The sequence below is a fragment of the Rhinopithecus roxellana genome, chromosome 12 (assembly GCF_007565055.1).
Source record: "Rhinopithecus roxellana isolate Shanxi Qingling chromosome 12, ASM756505v1, whole genome shotgun sequence".
Taxonomy (NCBI): domain Eukaryota; kingdom Metazoa; phylum Chordata; class Mammalia; order Primates; family Cercopithecidae; genus Rhinopithecus; species Rhinopithecus roxellana.
In genome coordinates this window covers 122,037,915-122,043,914 of record NC_044560.1, presented here as the reverse complement: position 1 = coordinate 122,043,914, position 6,000 = coordinate 122,037,915, and the positions used below count along the sequence as shown (strand labels likewise).

At 41.9% G+C, this 6,000-nt stretch overlaps 1 pseudogene across 1 annotated transcript; it reads right to left on the bottom strand.

The window, feature by feature from the left end:
- Nucleotides 1-4,358: 4,358 nt before the first annotated feature.
- LOC104662144 lies at nucleotides 4,359-4,714 on the bottom strand (annotated as a pseudogene). The gene has a single exon (XR_004052093.1). The product of XR_004052093.1 is annotated as a 60S ribosomal protein L36 pseudogene (transcript).
- Nucleotides 4,715-6,000: the final 1,286 nt, after the last annotated feature.

Here is a 6,000-nt window from a genome sequence, read left to right as displayed (position 1 = left end):
TGGCTCATGCCTGTAATCCCAGCATTTTGGGAGGCTGAGCCAGGCGGATCACTTGAGGTCAGGAGTTTGAGACCAGCCTGACCAACATGGTGAAACCCCGTCTACACCAAAAATACAAAAATTAACCAGGCATGGTGGCACATGCCTGTAATGCCAGCTACTTGGGAGACTGAGACAGGAGAATCACTTGAACCCAGGAGGCGGAGGTTGCAGTGAGCTGAGATGTGCCATTGTACTCCAGCCTGGGAGACAAAGTGAGACTCCATCTCCAAACAAAACAAAACAAAACAAAACAAACAAACAGAAACACCTGTTGGGCCTCTACAGAGATTGGATGGGTCTTAGAGAATGACTATAGATGATCAGGTCACAAGACGACACCATGAAAGGATGGGATTTTGTCTTACAGCATTCAGTGTATGCTTTGAATCAGGTATCATTGTATGGCACTGTCTCTTCCATAACCAGAATCCTGAAATCAAGAGATGGAAGTGACTATTCTATTACACGTAATAACCCACTCACCAGATTTTTGCTTCCTCCTTCAGCTACTTTGTGTCTGTTGGTTTGGAGATCTTAGTTTCTAATGGGGAATAGAACAATGATTCCACTGAATTAGAAGGTGAAACTCTATTTGACTGTTTGGGCTCCCTATGTCACTGAACCAACAGGCAGATAAAACAATTACTTTATGCAATGATTACTTCCTTAGTACAATGGGAAAATTGAGTTGCTGCTATACAACAGAGCAGAAAGAACGATTCTGACACCAGGGGATTCTCTGGAGCTACTTTTAATACTTTCTTTTCCTCTTTCTTTCTTTCTTTTTTTGATGGAATTTCGCTCTTGTTGTCCAGGCTGGAGAGCAATGGCATGATCTCAGCTCACTGCAACCTCTGCCTCCTGGGTTCAAGCAATTTCCTTTCCTCAGCCTCCTGAGTAGCTGGAATTACAAGCACCTGCCACCACCCCTGGCTAATTTTTGTATTTTTAGAAGAGATGGGGTTTCACCATATTGGGCAGGCTGGTCTCAAACTCCTGACCTCAAGTGATCTGTCCACCTGGGCCTCCCAAAGTGTTGGGATTATAGGTGTGAGCCACTGCACCCGGCTACTTTTAATACTTTCACACCCAAAGTTAAGGTTACAGAAAACTGTAGCAATTTTTAAAAGCACAAGACTATTGAGGACCTTTCAGGAATGTTCAGCTCACCTCTACAATATAAAAGAGCAAGATGGCTAGTGGAAGAAGGAAGTAGTAGATATCAACTATGGTCAGTTATAGAAGTGAGGACTGTAGTACCATTTCCTATTTTCTCTTTGTTTACTATATGTATGTTTATTTGTATATTTAACTATTTTATCATTCACTCTCTTTTTTCCCCTTATTATTATACATACCAGTTGTTGGAGGTTAACTTTACAATTGTGTCTTTAGGTGGAAGAATATTCAGCAGGACCATCACTAAATTTGAGGTGAAATTATTAGGTTGGTGCAAAAGTAATTGCAGTTTTAGACCATGAATTTTAAATCATTATAACTAGGCTCAAACACTTATTTATTAATCAAAATAGGAACCATTACAATCAACACATTTTTGCCAATGAGAAGTAAGTTTATTTATTCCTGTACCGTAAACATCTGTGCTTTGGGATTCAATGAACTCTCTTGGAAAGCTTTTTCTGCATCCTGCTGGTTGTAGAAGCATTTTCCCTGCAAAAAGTTGTTGACATACTTGAAGGAGTGGTAGTCAGTTGGAGAGGTCATGTGAATACGGCAGATCACGCAAAACTTCATGGCGCAATTCCTTCAACTTCTGAAGCGTTGGTTGTGCGATGTGCGGTTGGGCATTGCTGTGGAGAAGAATTGGACCCTTTCTGTTGGCCAATGCTGCTGCAGGCATTGCAGTTTTCGGTGCATCTCACTGATTTGCTGAGCATACTTCTCAGATGTAATCATTTTGCCAGGATTCCGAAAGCTGTAGTGGATTTGGCCGGGTGCAGTGGCTCACACATGTAATCCCAGGGAGGCCAACCAGGTGGCTGAGGTCAGGAGTTCGAGACCAGCCTGGCCAACATAGTGAAACCCCATCTCTACTAAAAAAATACAAAAATTAGCCAGGTGTGGTGGTACACACCTGTAGTTCCAGCTACTTGGGAGGCTGACGCAGGAGAATCGCTTGAATCCGGGAGGCAGAGGTTGTAGTGAGCCGAGATCGAGCCATGCACTTCAGCCTGGGTGACAGATTGAGACTCTGTCTCAAAAAAAAAAAAAAAAAGGTGTAGTGGATCAGCAGACCAGTCACTATGACTTTTTTTGGGTGCAACTTTGGCTTTGGAAAGTGCTTTGGAGCTTCTTCTTGGTCCAACTACTGAGCTGGTCATGGCCGATTATCATATAAAATCCACTTTTCATTGCACGTCACAATCTGATCAAGAAATACTTCATTGTTGGGTAGAATAAGAGAAGATGATACTTCAAAACAACAATTTGTTTGATTTTCTGTCAGCTCATGAGGCACCATTTATTGAACTTTTTCACTTTTCCAATTTGCTTCAAATGCCAAATGACCATAGAATCGTCGACATTGAGTTCTTCGTCAACTTCTTGTGTAGTTGTAAGAGGATCAGCTTAGATGTTTGCTCTCTTTTGGTCACTGTCAACTTTCAGTGGCCAGCCACGATGCTCCTCATCTTCAAGACTCTTGCCTCCTTTGCAAAACATCTTGAACCACCACTGCCTTGTACGTTCGTTAGTGTTAGCATTTCCTGGGCTAAATGTGTTGTTGTTACAAGGTGTCTCTACTGCTTTATGACCCTTTTGAACTCGAATAAGAAAATCGCTCAAATTTGCTTTTTGTCTAACATCATTTCTGCAGTCTAAAATAAACATAAAATAAACAGCAAGTAATAAGTCATTAGCAAAAAAATAAAATAAAGCGAGAATGTCCATTAAAATAATGTATAACATAACCACATTTATTTAAGAGTATATTCCAATATCAAATGGCAAATTCCAACAGTGCAAAAGCTGCTATTCCTTTTGCATCATTAGTATAACTAATGATGGATATAATGACTGGACTCTGTGTCTCCTCATTTTGTGGAGATGGTGAGAAATTTACTTATATAAAGGATAGCTGAATCTTTTTAGGTGGAAACATGGAGTCGTTTTATTGTTGTATGGAAGTTTGAATGTATGTAAATGGGTGCATATGGAAGCCAAAGGGATGAACTGTGCCATTTATTAATTTATTGCTTCTCAGATCCAAATGTACCCTTCTTTGCCCTGCTATTTAATATTGGAGATGGACCCTGTAAACAGGTTTACTTTGTCAGCTTCTTGATATTAGTCTTGTCAATAGGGAGTTCTGGAGAAACACTGCAAGGCCATAGAAGAAGAAAGATACTTCCTTTCCTGGTTCCACTGAACTGGTTTTTGACATCATGAAGGAGGGCTGGTATTGCTCACCTCAGCAGCCAGCTTTGCCCTGCATCCTTTTGCCTCTGCTACCTAGCAGGTTGCTTCACTGACCAGCTACGGCCAACCTGTGCCCTTCAGCAAGTTTTTCCATCAGCCAGTGGGGTGCTCCTAAACAGATCCAGCTACCTGCATAGTCCGGCAAGTTTTTCCGCCCTCTGGTGAGTCAGTCCTATGAGCCAGCTCTGGTCTGCAACGTTTGACAAGTTCCTTCATCACCTGAAGGCATCTTGTTCCTGAGGCAGCTACTGCCTCTCCAAAGAGGTCTGAGTCTTAGCTTAGTAGTGGGGCTCTTCTAAGGCTTTTGTTCTTTCCTTGTTCCCTTGTTTTGCTTTTCCTTCTTAAATTCCATTCCTCACTGGGCTTGTATGACCACACTCTCCACTTCTTGTATGACTCAGTCTCTTTTGTTGCTTCTCCCTGTGTGTCTACCCCTCAATTGTTGGTGGTCACTTGGTTTCATCCTAGTTCCTCCCTCCCTCCCCACCCCTCAACTCTATATACTTGTTCTGGGTGATCTCAACTTTTTCTGTAAGATCCCAGCTCTTACCCTAACCCTAACTAAATTCTTCTTTGTCCTAAGCTATTCTCCTAGGCTTCAGACCAATTTACACTTGGAAATCTCACAAGTACCTCAAGCCTAAAATGTCCCAAAAGTGAATTCATAATTCTTTCCTTGAAGTCTGCTACTCCCGAATTTTCTATTTTGGTTATTGACTTCAACTTTTACTACATAGTCCAAGTTAAACATTTGAAACCACTTGCTACTTTCTTTATTTTTCATCAAAACTTCTTTATCGCTCCAGGTCTGCTTAATCCACCTCCCAAACAGTTCTTTTTTTTTGTTTGTTTGTTTTTTGTTTTTTGTGTGTGTGTCAAGCTGTTCTTTATTTCAGGGAGAAGCCAGGGGAGGGGGCTCAGTCTTTCTTGGCAGCAGCTTTCCTCATAGCGGCTAATACCTTGCTCAGTTCCTCCCGCTTCCTCTTGGCGCGGATGTGCGTCCCCACCCTTTTCTTGATAAACTTGAGGGCCCGTTTGTCCTTGGAGACCTTCAGTAACTCCATGGCGCGCCGCTCGTACGGGGCAAAGCCACACACCTCCCGAATCATGTCCCGCACGAACTTGGTGTGTTTCGTCAGACGCCCGCGGCCGCGGCTGTGCCTGGGCTTGCCCACCTTCTTGGTCACCTTGTGGCCCTTGTTGAGGCCCACGGCCTAGGGTAGCGTAGAGCCATGGCTACTGCTCTCCAGTGGCGGCCGTGGCGGAAGGTCCCAAACAGTTCTTAAATCTGCTTTAACATTCTTCTCCTAACCCATTGAAATATCTATGGAACCATTCTCATTGCCATTATTTTCTGTCCTCTCCACACCATTTTCATTCTCCTGTCACATTTCTACCTCCTCTTTGTATACAATTTAATCTGGTCATTCCCTTCTTAAAAATCCCTGCTGGCTCCCAAGTGCTTACAGGATAAAATGTAAGCTCCTTGGAATGGCATAAAGGGTCCTTCAGCAGGCGTCACTAACCTCCTCGTGTTCCAGTCATTTCCAACTTTTTGCCATAGCTCTTGCAAATCTAGAAATTTGTGTACCTCAATTCTGGGAAATTTTCTTGAGTTCTTCCTTGCCTTTTTGTTTTTTTAGAAACAGGGTCTCGCTCTGTAACTCAGGCTGGAGTGTAGTTGTGTGATCGTAGCTCACTGTAACCTCAAATTCCTGAACTCAAGAGATCCTCTCACCTTACCCTCCTCAGTAGTCAGAACTACAGTCATGTGCCACCAAGCCTGGCTAAGTTTTTTTTAAATTTTTTTTTTTTTTAGAGATGGGGTCCCACTGTGTTGCCCAGGCTGTTCCCAAACTCCTGGCCTCAAGCAAACTTCCTGCCTTGACCTTCCAAAGTGCTGAGATTACAGGCATGAGCCACTTTGCCCAGCTTAAATTATTTCATTGATGATTCCCTCCCCTCTGATTTTTTTGGGGGACTGCTATTATTCTGATGTGGTACATTTTGAACTGGTCATCTAATTTTCTCATCTTTTCTCTCCTATTTTCCATTTCTAACTCATTTTGCACTACTTTAAAGAGATTTCTTCAACTTTATTAATATGTGAATTTCTGCTATTATGTATTTAATTTCCAAAATTCTTTTTCATTTGTCCTCTAAATGCTCCTTTTATTAATTTGTTGTTGATGACACCCTATCCTTGTTTTATGCATGTGTTATTCTCTCTCCTTTCTGTGGAATTTTCTTCTGGCAGATGCTTTATTTTCCCAAAGAGATTTTTTTCCATTTGTTGTTTGGTTGTTTTGATATATGTCTTTTGTGTGAGAGACTTTCTTCAAAGATATAAAAATTCTTAGTTATCTGCTCATGATTACAAGTTAAAGAGCTGATTGGAAGCTTGAGCATGAGGTGGGGCTTATTCATTTTGAGTCTCTCTGTGAACAGATCAACATGAGCCATTTGTTGGAAAAACCCCTAATGTCAGTATTTTTAGGTCTTTCTTTTGGGATTGTCAGA